This window comes from Narcine bancroftii, chromosome 10 (assembly GCF_036971445.1).
Source record: "Narcine bancroftii isolate sNarBan1 chromosome 10, sNarBan1.hap1, whole genome shotgun sequence".
Classification (NCBI taxonomy): domain Eukaryota; kingdom Metazoa; phylum Chordata; class Chondrichthyes; order Torpediniformes; family Narcinidae; genus Narcine; species Narcine bancroftii.
The window spans coordinates 85,131,500-85,146,674 of NC_091478.1; the positions used below are offsets into that span (position 1 = coordinate 85,131,500).

Consider the following 15,175-nt stretch of genomic DNA (forward strand, 5'->3'; position numbering starts at 1 on the left):
TTTTAACTTATTATTATTAACTTCACTCCCTTCTAATTCTAAGTATAATAAGTTCAGAAAAGTTATTTTGATTCACAGTCCGATCTCACTTCTCACTCCTCCAAGTTCACCAGTATCAGGCAATTCTGATACTGTGCACAGAATTTAATATTTATGAATTTTCACTAAGCTCTGGTGGTTAAAGGTAAATGGTTAGCTCAGGAAGGTTGTTGTTGGTTTCAGAGAGAGGGATTTGTTGCTCGTTGGACACACACAAACTGATTCCCTCCGATCAGCCATTTCAGTGTCTTGCCGAAGAAACTTACCAAATGATAACCTCTTCTTCTGCACAGAGTTCATTTTGTTCCCATTACTTTAGGTGAAACACTCTAGCCAGCCATTTCCTCTTGTGTGGACAAGGGTTTCCAACAAGCTGAACTCACAACTCACAACCAGTCTTTAACATGGGGTTTCAACAAGCTGCCAGCTTGCCAAAATCAGTTTGCTCTCGCTCTCTCTCTCTCTCTTTGCAAAACCACTTGACCTTCTTAGAACAGTAAACTGCAACCAGACAGATTGTGGCACCGGACCCAAATTTCTGAATCTGTCCATCTGTTACTTTCAAAATAATAATCCATTACTCCACAGTATATCCAATTAAAACCTACTTGTGAAGTCTCTTTTGGCATTCTTCAAAGTTTTTGAAAAGGGCCTCGGAGCCTGGACTGTCTGGCTTGAGCAGAGCTCTGGCATTTTAAATAGATCAGAGTAGTGAAATGTTTGTTTGTGACCTACACTAAAAAAACCCCCACAATTTATCTCTTTTAAAACATATCTATATATAACACTTGATGTAATCTGTCACAGTATGTGGATCATTTGCTCATCTCGTGCACCAAACACTCATCAAAATGTTAACTCTCCTTCTGGCCTTGCAACTCAGATAATAATATGGGTGTTGTTCGGCCATGCAAGCTTTTCATCATGGATTTTGTCACTCAGCTCCAGACTTAAGTATATCCTTGGTTCAAACAAGCCAAGAAGAATGACTGCCTTGATGTCAAGAGGGCATTTATCTGAGTATGATATCAGGGGGTCCGGTAAAAGCAAAAATGATGAAACATATTTCATATAATAAAAGTTTATAAAGATCATTCTAGCTTTAAATGTAAAAAACACTATGCTGAAGAAACTAAGCAGGTGTAGTGGTGGCTACACTGCTTCTGCAATAACATACACAACGAGACGGGTTGAGTTCAGTGAGCAAACTAGTTTATTGCAGGCTGCTGGACTGTACTTACACTCCCAGCCCGAACCTGGCTGAGAACTGTGCTGGAGGATGCTGTCATCATCCGGGCATCATGTGGTCCCCAAGTACGGGTTTCTGAGCCCCAAACTGGGAGGAAGGGAAACTCCTGATGGCGCCATTTTGGCCGGCTGCCCCGTCGCGTGGCTTACAAGCGGGGCCGGTTCGCCTGCTTTGTGGTGAGCACCACACAGGTATGTTATACAGCAAAGATAAAAATATATAACCAATGTTTCAAGCTTGAACCCTTCAGCAAGCCCTTACCTTGATGAAGGGCTCAAGCCCAAAACATTATGTATCTTTATCTCTGCTTTTCAGGTATACCCTGCTTTACCAACACTTGAATTATGAAAATTCACTTTTACAAAGAGAGTCAGGTTTGCTTTTACAAAAAATATTTGAATGGGTTTTTGCTTTGACGAAAATAGCTTTTAATATTAGTGAATGGGTCTTAACTTTACACCATTTCATCTTATGAAAGGTTTCATATGAACACTCTAGTTTCACAGAGCAGGGTATTCCTGTATAAAGTACATTATTTGACCTGCTGAGTTTCTCCAGCATTGTGTTTTTATTTCAACCACAGTGTCTGCAAACTTTTATGTTTTACAAGCCTTGGATGTTTCTGGACAAGATCCCGAAGGCTGTGCGCTAGTTGGACCATTGCCAGCTGTTTGGGCAATAAACAGATGAAGGAACATTTGCAGATATAGCACAATCTTGAAAGCCATTTGCAGCAAGATCAGATAATAATATGTGGCAAGTAATATTCACATCAGACAATAATAACCTCCAAGTATAGAATATAACCATCCTCTCTTAACATTCAACAGCATTACATTGCCAAGTCCATCACCTTCACTGTCCTGGATGGAAATTAACTAATACATAAAAATGTATTACAATACAAAAATAATGTCATGACAAAATCACAAAGGTCAAGAGGCAAGTAGTTTATTCCTCAGAAGCAAAATCTCCACCTGAATGTAGAGCTCAAGAGGTTCGACATTATCCAGAAGAAAGCAGCTTGTTTGATTTGCATTCTATCCAACATTTTAAACGTTCCACTACAAGTACAGTGACTACACTGTAAATTCCCATTGAAAAAGTTTAGGGAGGCTTCCTTGGCATTATCTCACAAACTTATGATCGTTAACACTTTGAGTGAAAGCACAAACTACAAGAGGAACTCGGCAGGTTAGGCAGCATCCAAGGAGAGAAATGGACAGCCAACATTTTGTGTCTAAAACCTGCTACAGGACTGAGAAGTAAGAGGGAAGAAGATGTGCGGTATTCGAGAGGTGGAGGGGTTCGAGAGTATTAGATGAGCCAAGGAGGGATGAAGGAAGGTTTCAACGTTGTTGCTGGTGACCCACTGAGTTTTATCAGCAGTTTGTTTTTGTGCTCTGGATTCCAGCCTCATTAATCATTTGCATCTATCACCTGGATGACCAAGGGCAGTAGATAAAAGTAAAACACCTCATTTTTCATCTGGGCACTCTCCAACCCCAGGGTATGAACATTGAGTTCATCTCATTCCATGAATCACCTTGCAATTTCCCTCCCTCCCCCCCAACCTTCTTCTAATTATTCCAGTTCCTACTTCCTTTCTCTCTCCATCTCAACTCCTCCCCCCTTCCTGCAGTGCTCCCACCCCCACCTATCATCTCCCACCCTCTCCCCCTTTTGTTAGGACATGTCTCATGTTCCCCCACACCTTGATGAAGGGCTCAGGCTACATAAAGGCACTGTTTGACCTGCTGAGCTTCTCCAACATTTGTGTTTTTACAAAGTAAAACTCACCATCGCCGGCCAGCTCTTTTCCATGCCGTACATTGTACTGACGTCACTGTTCCTTTATTGTCAGCGGTCTAAATTCCAGACTCCCTATCCTAAACCACTCTGTCAGTTCCTATACAGGACAGATTGCAGCAGTTCATCAAAGTAGTTTAGTTCCACCTTCTCCGTGGAATAGACCGGGCATTAAATGCTGGCCTTGCCATCAATACCAACATCCTGCAAATTGAACATGCTACATTATCTCCAATCACAGGTGCTTCCTTGAAGACAGATATCAATCCAAATTGCAATGTTCTAAGAAAACAAGTTGTACATGACTTTTTGCTGACATCATTCACAGGCAATGGTTCACTTTTCAAATTCATCATGAAGCCACCCATGTTTACTTTGTCATTTTGCAAATGCTAATTAATCAGATGGGATATACTGTCAGATTCCATTTGGCAGTGGATGCCCAAAAATTCCAGCATTTCAAACATTTTAATATTTTTGGCAAATTAAAATCATTGTCCCAGTATAAAAGCAGCTTCCACAGCTGCCCTGCTTCCCGGCATCTCCCTCACCCAAGTCACACCAGCAACAATCCTCTTATTCTCCCAATAGCTGGGGACTCTCTTGTGGTTGCCATACCCATGGGTGCATCTGCTGAAGGAGTCGGAGGGAAGTGAGAGCATAGAGTCATGCCACGGATCTTTCTCTGTAGTGGTTGCTGTAACTAGCACCCCCACCCAACTTTACCACCAGCAGTGTGTCCAGGTATCAATCGCTCAGTGAATAAAAACACCTCTCAAATCCCATTTCAAAATCCAACCTCTCACGTTTGATGTCTCACAGGGAAAAGTTTTTGACTATCAACCCTTCTTGTGACTCTCATAATCTTACATATTTCTATCAGTCTCTTTTGTTCCAGGGAACAATCTCTCAGCACGACTCAAGTCCTCCAATCCCAGTAACCCCTGGTGAATTTCCTCTGCACTGTTTCCTCAAAAATCACATTCTTCTATCACATGACGACCCACACTAGACACAGCACTCCAAGTGCAATCAAATTAATGTTTTGAGAAGTTGCAACATAATGAACAAACTACTTTGTTCCATGCCCTGACCTGTGAAGGCAAGTCAGTTTTATGCCTACTTCACCACACTATCAACCTGAATTGTCAATTGGACTTAGCCCCCTGCATTCATCAACATTCCTTGGTGCCCAAATATTTACTGTACATGTCTTATTTAAGTTCCCAAAAATGCATCATATTGTACCAAAGAAAACTAACATAACATTCTCAAGTGGTTTGTGCACAACTTAAATTTGTGATTTTCATGTTAATAAGTATATGCACTTCAATGTGCTCTTATTGATACTTCCAAATTCATTATGCAGAGAGAAAAGTACTGACATGAAGCAAACAGCAAACCCGGATGCTTGATAGGCTAATATTATTGCAATAAATTATAACATTCAGCTGATAAAGTTCTGCATTAGCCAGTTAAATAAATTATAATAATTAATTTTCAAGGGCCCTAATAACATAATGAACAAAATGGGAGATAAATAATTTACTGATAAAACTATGCAAAGTATCAGTATTGAAATTAAAAACAAAAATAAAATTCTAACTTTCCAGATACTCGATGCTACGATTTTTTTTTAATCACTGAGATTTTGAAACTTATTATAAACAGCAACAAAATATTAGCAATTAAAATCTGCCCAAGATATTTTTCTGTAGATAAAGTTGATCCACCATTTGTGGATTACAATAGATATACAGTAAAACCCCTGATATCCAGAATTCAAGCAATTGGTTGCCTTCAGCAACCACTTATCCACATCTACTAATCCCCATAGGTAATGGAGAATGGGTTTCACTGTACTTATTATTTATTTTTTGCAATATTAGACACACTAGAAAAATAATTACAAAAACTATTGCAAGAAAACACAAAAATAATTAGATTGGACACCTGACATTGAGCTGGACAAATTGATCCCCTTGTCCTTGCAAGAGTCATTTTCATTAATGTTTGTGAGACTGCCTCTAAATTGGCTATCCCACAAACTACTCAAACAATAAACCAAAGGCAAGTATAATTCGGTGCATTTGACAAATCAACATTCCAGAATTCTTAACCACCTTCCTTGGATACATCCTTAGAAACTCCTTTCCAATTTGCCAGGGACAACCCAGATGGTCATTGCTGAACAGAACTCAACAAACACCATGGACCCTATAAGGACAGGTCAAAAAAAAGACCAAGAAACCTCACGTTAACAATTGTTTGGAGCCCTCCTGCAGCTGAAAGAACCAGCACATCTGCAGCAAGAGCATTGCACAGATGAGCAACTACGGTGTCTACCACCACTTAGATTCATAAGACAACCACTATTAAGTTCAACAAATCCTCGAACATAACTGCCTGACTGGGTATGACACTTCTGGTGCAAGCATAATTAATCATATTGGCACCAACCTAACTGCCCATGATAGGTTGAAATGTTATATTTCAAAATATTGCAGCTATCTCAAATGAAAATAGATTCAATAACCAACTGACCTCAATAATCAATGACTTAAGCACTGAATTACACGCTATATCCTGATTCAATGGTTGCAGTACATCCAAATTATATTTTTCAACCAATGCACACACTTGTTGCTAAAATGTTAATGGTTTTCTGCAGAACACAATCCAGTTCATTAATAGGCATGTTGTTGAGATATCTCTCCATGTAGACACTATAATTACCTCCATTGTGCCAAATGGATAAAACCAGAACAAATTTAGCAGCTCAAAACTTATGCTGTTTGGCAGCAATGTCCACTGCAATTTTAACCTCAAGGACCAGCATTTCCCTTCTCTCTAGTTATCTAGCCGGGGTAATTTAAAAAAAAATTATTCAATCCAAAAGAAAGAAATTATAGAGCATAGAACATTGCAGCATGGTTTAGGCCCTTTGACCCTCGATGTTGTGCCAACCTATATATTCCTACCAAAAAATACTAAACCCTTCCTATCTCGTAACCCTTTATTTTACTTTCATCCATGTGCCTGTGTAAGAGTCTCTTAAATGTCACTAATGTTGCAGCCACAACCTTCGACCCAGGTAAAGCATTCCAGGCACCCACAACTCTGTGTTAAAAAAACTTAGCCCTGATGTCTCCCCTAAACTTTCCTCCCTTCACTTCGTACGGATGTCCTCTGATATTTGCTCTTCCTGTCCTGGGAAAAAGGTGCTGGCTGTCTAACTTATCTATGCCTCAGAAGCTTGTAGGCCTTCCCTAAGTCACCTCTCATCCTTCTTCACTCCAAGGAGAAAAGTCCCCGCTTTGCTAACTTTGACGTGTCTTATTTTCCAATCCAAGCAACATCCTGGTAAATCTCCTCTGCATCCTCTCCAGAGCTTCCACATCATTCCTATAGTGAGGTGAATACAATACCCTAGAGGTGGTCTCACCAGAGATTTGTAGAGTTGCAACATGACCTCTCAACTCAAACTCAATCCCTCTATTAATGAGCTGAGCATCCCATAGGCTTTCTTAAATATCCTATCAACCTGTGTGGCATCCTTGAGAGATACATGCATTTGTTTCCCAAGGTCCCTCTGATGCTCCACATTGTTAAGTATCTGACCATTAACCTTGTACTCAACCTTCTGGTTTGACCTTCCAAATGCATCACCTCACTTATCCAGATTGAACTTTATCTGCCACTTTCTGCCCAACTCTGCAATCCTTTTGTAACCTACGTCAAACCTTCTCCAACCTTTGCATCATCTGCAAACTTACCTACCCATCTTTCCGCTTCTTCATTTGGGTCATTTATAAAAATTACAAACAGCAGGGATCTCAGAACAGATCCCTGTGGAACTCCACTAGTCACTGATCTCCAGATAGAATACTTTCTGTCCACGACTACTCTCTGCTTTCCACAGGCAAGCCAATTTTAAGAATGACTCATTTCACTTTGGTTTTGTCCCCAATTAAAGTCAGCCTTATAATTCAATTAACTTTTCGAATTGACAGGAAGATTCATTTCAATAAGTCTCTTATTTGCAGTTATAGCTTTGAACAATTGCCTTCAAATCTGGCAACTCTACAGATTTGACTCAAGAGTTTCTGATAACTAAAGCCAGGTGATCCTGAGCAAAGAACATGCCCACAACAGATGCCCAGTTGAAGCATATACACTAAGGTTTCCTGATGCTAACCACAAAAACTGGCAGATGAAACCTGTCCAAGGACATGTCTCATGATGATTCACATTTTTCCACCATTTCTCACCTTAGTCATGGATCTGCAATATACAACCAGAAAGCACTGGCTGAAATGTTATATTTCAAAATATTGCAGCTATCTCAAATGAAAATAGATTCAATAACCAACTGACCTCAATAATCAATGACTTAAGCACTGAATTACACGCTATATCCTGATTCAATGGTTGCAGTACATCCAAATTATATTTTTCAACCAATGCACACACTTGTTGCTAAAATGTTAATGGTTTTCTGCAGAACACAATCCAGTTCATTAAATCCAAAGTTACATAAAGAATCATACCTCATGATGACAGGCAGCATTTAATCCGTTGGAAATTGAGCTACATTTCAGTTTCGATCATCTTTGGAGGAGTGGGTAGATGTAAATGCAAGTCAAACATTTAAGATTACCATGAAGACAGATAGGGTTGCCTTAGAAACAGTTCAAAGTGATTAACATTTTCCAGAGAGTACGAACTGTACTCTGAACAGGAAGGCAGAGATCAGCAAGAGCACAGAGGTTGCTTTACAGAAAATCGCATGATAGAAGACTAAGCTGGTTCTATGCAAGAGTCACCCGATTGTCTATACCACCCCCTACCCACCCACCCCCCTTCCAAAGCCATAGTTTTCTTTCAAGTACTTGTGCAGCTCCCACATGAACACCAATGTTCTTGCGATTATGTGACTATCTCACGAAGAAACGTTGAGCAGCTATTGTAGCCCGACTACAATTTTTAAACATTGTCACCACCTCCAGCCCTATCTTACTCTCAGATCTCAACCAATTCTGACTCTCTTTAATATCTCTCATGTTTGTGTGAAGAGATGATACAGTTTCTACCTTTCCAAACCTCACTTTTCACTAAAAACCATGAATGAGGATAGCTACAGCTTCCAGTTTGTGGACACAGTTGTCATCGATTCCAAGAAAGATTTTAATAGTTGACCTCCCTCTTAACAGGGAATTTTAAATGTTAACTCATGGCTTCAATACAATTCAATTTAGGTCATACTGGTCAAAGGCAGGACAGCTTGCACAATGGTAGGAACTTAAACAATATAGTATGTCAGGGAGACACTAGCACAATGCTGTGACATTATTGACATCATGATTTATCAACCCCTGTGGTACTGAATCAACTGTAAAGATCAAACACTGACAACTATTGATCTGCACCGATGCTGTATATGAATTCTAAACAACTAGGATAGATCACCCTCCACTGTACCTCAATAATCCTGTAGAGGAGAGAGAAGAGAATCTTCTCGTCTGTCAGGAAGATGCAACAGCAACTACACTTCCTGAGAAGACTGTAGCAGGCAAGGCTACCAGCCACCATCACGTCAACCTTCTACAGGAGTTCTATCAATTGTGTCCTGGCCGGCTGCAGCACAGGGTGATGCAGTTGCTGCAGTAAAATGGATTGGAGGTTAATCCACAGGATCATAAGAGTGGCAGAGAGGATCATTGGAGTCTCTCTACCCATCATCGACATGATCTACCGGATTGTTGCCTGAAGAGGACACGCAAAGCCTTTGAGGACCCCTTCCACCCTGCACACAGTATCTTTCAACTGCTCCTGGTGGGAAAAAGATACAGGAATACTAGAGCCAGCACCACCAGGCTGAGGAACAACCTTTTCTTCCTACAGGCAGAGAAAATACTGAACCACCAAAGGAACTACTCACTCTAACCATCCGAGACACTCATATTCACGTGTGTGTGTGTGTGTGTGTGTGTGTGTGTGTGTGTGTGTGTGTGTGTGTGTGTGTGTGTGTGTGTGTGTGCACACGTGCATGTGTACATAGTATGAATACTTGTCCTGCATATCAATTGTCTTTATGTTCTGTCTGGTTGTGGGTCTGTTTGTTTTGTACCAAGGACCAGAGAACACTTTTTTCAGGTTGTACTTGTGCAATCAGATGACAATAAACTTGATTCAACTTAAAACTATCATAACTATCAATTTTAAAGAAAGGCATTTATGTTTGCAAGGTACAAAGCTGGATTACGCTCGAGTGAGCCTGCTGCCTGGATGTGCCACCTACACTGTCCCGATCTGAGTAGTAGAAATGCTTGTGCCAAAATCCACCTGGTGTAGGATGAGCGAAAAGATCCCCCAGAATTCCAGGATGATTAGGATCTGCTACTAGATTTCAGGGGAAGTTGAGCAATAGAGGGAGGGATGCCAAGTGCAAGATGCTGAATGACAGTGCTTCCCTTCAGCTTCAGACAGTTCAACTCAGCCCATAGTTAGTCTGCAAGTTACCTGCCTCATCTTGCAATGGAGATCTCGGTCTTTGGAAGTGAGAAAAGAATGGCCTTTAAGTGTTGAGATATCGGATCAGAAAGTCTCACTTCTCATCACCAGTATAGAAAACTCTGCCATGGATACAATAGACATAAATTGTACTTTCTATATTTGGAAGAATGAAAGTCAGACTTTGGCTTTAAGGTCACAAATGTCCTGTGAATAAATTCTCTTGTTAAGGGGTCACAATAGGAAGTGATTAACTTTTAAATTGCATTGTTCCACAATCACGTGTTTTGAATTTGCTGCTAAATTGAGGGAATATTCTTGGAAATTATCATCACAGAAAGCCACCTGGGAGCCAGTTTAATTGATTTCAGTCTCAAATGATTGGACAAAGGCCAACAACCCAAAGCCATTCTATCTTTTCCCCACATAAGTCTACAATGTAAACATGAAATAGAACTCCGTGCTGAACCCTGAAATCCAGAGCAGCCAAGGGTATGGGATTTCTTGGGCAGGGATTGCGGAAGAAGACTAGTACTCCATTAAAAAATTTTTACAAATGAAGAACGACATGCTTGGTAAGAGACAAATTTAAATTTGATGGGAATCCGGCCAAAAAAAAATGATCCCCAACATTGAGAGTTCCATTTTTCAAAGAATATAGTCGACTTTACAATGTGCTGCAATTGGAGGTCCTGAACACAAGGCAGAGAGGAGCAACTGGCTGATATGTTATTTGGTTCACCTTCTGGCACACATGCTATTGTGCAGCGGCACCAGTGGGATGTGTTGAGCTGGAGCAAAAAAATGTATAATGTCAACCTGGAAATCAGAAGAGAGCCTGAGAATACAGCAATGGTACATAGAAATGAATAAATGTATTCCATTGGAAAAAATAACATCACAGTATTCGAACAAATTTGGGAACCGTACATGGAACATAACAGAGAAGTTCTACCGCAGACCTCCACCCCCTAAAATGACAGAATGAGAAGAAGACGAAATGAACTGTCCCAGTATGTAAAAGTAGATGACACAATTTTCTTGTTTATTTTCATTGTGTGATGACATTGTTTAATGGGTTTAATCGTATATGTTGAACGTTGAGTGGGTGGGGAGGGGGAGGTGAAGGAGGGAGGGAAGGGATGGGGGAGAAAAGGAAGAAAATGACACTGTGTATATTCAAGAGGGAAATGTTTGTGTGTAATTTGGTCAGTATGGTCCATAGTGCGAAAAATAAAAAATAAAAGATTTTAAAAAGTCTCACAGCTGGCCTTTTGGTCAGTTGTTTGAACAGACAAACCTGCTGGTTCTTATTCAGGGCCAGGTTTTGTGTTTGACTCAAAGTGTTTTGCAGGACCATTGGGGTACAAACATTTTGTTCTTTTTTTAGATGTCTAAAATAATTTTGTAAGAACATCCGAACTTTTGATCAAAGATATAACCACTATGTTAGAGGATTCAGGCACCTCATGGTGCTTTCAACTTGTCTTTTGACTGGATAATAAGATTAGTTCCCATGGTTGCAGTAAGCAGCCTCAATTCCCCAGCAACCACTCATTGAATCCTTTTGGCCCTTTAAATCATGATTGAACTAGGAATTACCACAACCAGAAACTTCCAGAATAATGGGCAAGGTTCAATAATCATTACAGCAAGGGGAGTGGAACTTGTTCAGAAGGGGCTAGCGTTAAACTTTGTGGTGGGGGGGTGGTCAGAATACATACCATCAATATATTCAGAGATTTAATGAATCCAGCCACACAGTCATTTTCTAACAGGAAGCTAATAAAATGTGAAACTAAATCAACATGCATTCATTACCAGGAGAAAATAAGCAAGCAGTATAAAGCAGAGATAACTGTCAGATTTCCTTCCTGTACCTTTGTTCAAGCCATAAAAGCGTATGACTGTCTGGGATCGAAAGAGCTGCCATTCTGTGGGTGTGCAAAGACTGACTGATTGCCTGGCCAAATTTTGGACCCTGAATATGAACTTCATCCATCACATGCCCAGAAGAACAAGTCCTCAATCTGTTTGAATTTCTTTTACTCCCAAAACCATACTTTTTGCGAGGATCAACTCCCTTGTGCTTCTCATCTGTATACTGCACTGAAGCCTCATCATCCTATAACAGTCAATTCTACATCGCACCACTTCCCTTAACCCCTTCACCACAACCAAAATGCCAGACAGTCTTCCTAACATCTAGCATTTGAGCAGCAAAACTTCCTCCAAGTACCATGTGCATCTGAATCCTAGACACAAACACCATGTCCTATCCATTAATCCATGCCTTTTCCTAGTACCTGTCTGAGGCTCAACCAGGTGATTCGTAAATGCCACAAAAAATGCCACGGACACTGGAAATCTGAAATAAAAGTGCAAAGTCTGTGCAGGTCTCTGGAAACAGAAGGGCCTTTTTTTTTTTTTTTTTTTTTTTTTAAAATTTTTTATTTTTCACACCATAAATCACAATAGCCATGATATACACTTTTTCTTTTCCACACATTTACAGTGACTTTTTCTCCCTCCCCCCTCCCTCCTCCCAAGCCACCCCCCCATCCCTCCCCCCTCTCATCCATTTTAGTTATACAATCTAGGTTGCATTAATTCAGTTAGACAATGTTGTCATTCAACAAAAATACACCAGAAATTCTACTGAGTCCATTTTTTTCTTCTCTTCTCCTTCCATCAACTTAGGTAATGTTTGTTCCCGGTAGGTTTTCGCTATTGTATTTAATGTAAGGCTCCCATACTTGTTCGAATATTTCGATATTATTTCTTAAACTATATGTTATTTTTTCTAATGGAATACATTTATTCATTTCTATATACCATTGTTGTATTTTCAAATTATCTTCCAATTTCCAGGTTGACATAATACATTTTTTTGCTACAGCTAGGGCTATCTTAACAAATCTTTTTTGTGCATCCTCCAAGTCAATTCCAAATTCTTTATTTTTTATGTTACTTAGGAGAAAGATCTCTGGATTCTTTGGTATATTGTTTTCTGTTATTTTATTTAATATCTGATTGAGATCATCCCAAAATTTTTCTACTCTCTCACATGTCCAGATTGCATGAATTGTTGTTCCCCTTTCTTTTTTACATCGAAAACATCTATCAGATACTGTTGGGTCCCATTTATTTAACTTTTGCGGTGTGATGTATAGTCTGTGTAACCAATTATATTGTATCATACGCAGCCTCGTATTTATTGTATTTCTCATCGTTCCAGAGCATAACTTCTCCCATGTTTCCTTTTTTATCTTTATATTTAAATCTTGTTCCCATTTTTGTTTAGTTTTACCATTTGTTTCCTCATTTTCCTTTTCTTGCAGTTTAATATACATATTTTTTATAAATCTTTTGATTAACATTGTATCTGTAATCACATATTCAAGGTTACTTCCCTCGAAACAGAAGGGCCTTTAACCCACAATGTTAATCCCATTCTGTATTGCTTGACCTGCTAAGACTTTCCACTTTCTATTTACATCTCAAATTTTTTTAAAAACTAGTTTTTTCCATCTCTCTCTCTCTCTCTCTCCACAGACTGCACACCAACCCAACAACCCTTAAACACATTTAGCCCTCTTTCAAATGCAATTTGCTGGAAAATACCGGCTTTATTCATTCCATCAATGATGGCCTTGCTACCAGTTGCCAAGGTATTAATGTTCTAGGGTTCCCTCCCAAAACTGCTTTGTGCCTTTATTTATCCTTTTTTTTTTACTTTCTGATGCTCCTTCACCAACTTTGGTTAAATTGTACTTGAGAAACATTGCCAAGATTCACTGAATTAAAAGCACCATGGTAACACAATATGTTGTGTACAAACTCTCATATAACCTTCATTGATCTTACATCGCATTCAATACTTTGAACAAGACGATGATGTCCAAGGTCCTCTTAATTTCTTTTGGTGAAGTCCATCTTCAAGTCGATGTTCAATAAGGCTCCAACATACTGTATTTCACCAACTCCCCTTCTTATTGCATTTTTACACTTTACATTTTAGATTTCCCTCTGTTGGATAAGTGGCTTTTCATGAGTTTAGGGTTTTTTTTTAGCACTACCAGTAAGTAAGTGACAGAGGTGCACCAAAGAAAAGGTACAAGGACTGCCTAAAGAAATCTCTTGGTGCCTGCCACATTGACCACCGCCAGTGGGCTGATAACGCCTCAAACCGTGCATCTTGGCGCCTCACAGTTTGGCGGGCAGCAGCCTCCTTTGAAGAAGACCGCAGAGCCCACCTCACTGACAAAAGGCAAAGGAGGAAAAACCCAACACCCAACCCCAACCCACCAATTTTCCCTTGCAACCGCTGCAATCGTGTCTGCCTGTCCCGCATCGGACTGGTCAGCCACAAACGAGCCTGCAGCTGACGTGGACTTTTTTACCCCCTCCATAAATCTTCGTCCGCGAAGCCAAGCCAAAGAAGACCAGTAAGTATAAATTCTGCCTGGCTCGCAGGAAAAAGAATCAATAACAATATGGAGAAGAAAAAAAAGCAATAGATTTAAATGTAAGACCCAAGATCCATCTGACATCCACATAACTAGAGGATGTACCAGAGGAACAATTATGGGCCCCATTGTTTAATTTTTAATTAATCTTAACAGGTTTAACAAAGCAACAGTTGTGCAACTCTGAATAATTTGCCAGGTATTGTATCATACACAATGCTGTTTAGTGACCTGTGCCCAATGCAGTGATAGTGTCGCAGAAGTATCACTCAGGAGAATAAACAACCTAGCCTGTTTTATTGCTCTCTATGATAGAAGCTTGCCCAAAACAGTGAATTCCCTTAACCTCCATCAAAACTGAAATATATAAATACTTGATATTTAATGGCTATCTCATCTCCATTTCCCTAATTAAGTTTCTACCATAGCAACAAGACGGACAAAAATCACATTTTATCCACTCCAATGTCAAGTCAACTTTATTTATCGTTCATACCATGGTCGCACGGTAGGACAAGATAGTGTTTCTCCAGGACCGTGGAGCATATTGACACAGATGCAAGTTAGGAAAGCATTTAACACATTAAAATATTAAGGTATTATGACATGCACACATCAGTACTGGGAGTTCAGGAGCCTGATGGCTTGGGGGAAAAAAGCTGTTTCCCACCCTGGACGCAAGAGCCCGCGTGCTTCTTCGGTACCTCCTGCCAGATGGTAGAAGGGAGAACAGTTTACATGCGGGATGTGTGGAGTCTTTCACAATGTTTATTGCTTTCCACCTGCATTGAGTGTTGTAGATGTCCCTCATGGTAGGAAGAGAGCCCCCAATGGTCTTTTCCACTGACTTCACTATCCTCTTCAGGGTCTTGCGATCCGAAGTGGTACAGCTTCCACACCAGGCAGTGATTGCACAGGATGCTCTCAATACATCCTCTGAAGAATGTAGGGAGGGTGGAGGTGGACTTTCCGCAGCCTTCACAGGAAGTAGAGGTGCCGTTGGGCTTTCTTGGCTATGGAGCTGGAGTTAAGGGACCAGATGAGATTCTCCACCAGGTGCCCTCCAAGGAACTTGATGCTCTTGACAACGTCAATG

General features: G+C 40.2%; 1 protein-coding gene across 5 annotated transcripts in view; it reads right to left on the reverse strand.

Annotated features, from left to right (window-relative positions):
• adcy7 (adenylate cyclase 7) overlaps window positions 1-15,175 on the reverse strand; it is a 138,783-nt gene that overhangs the window by 92,653 nt on the left and 30,955 nt on the right. Inside the window, exon 1 of one of the 5 annotated variants that reach the window (XM_069901614.1) lies at window positions 7,648-7,745. The exons of the other annotated variants lie outside the window; for them this stretch is intronic. The gene's annotated coding sequence lies outside the window, so the exon portion shown is untranslated. Of the gene's footprint in view, window positions 1-7,647; window positions 7,746-15,175 lie in introns of those variants that run through there. 5 annotated transcript variants of the gene reach the window in all.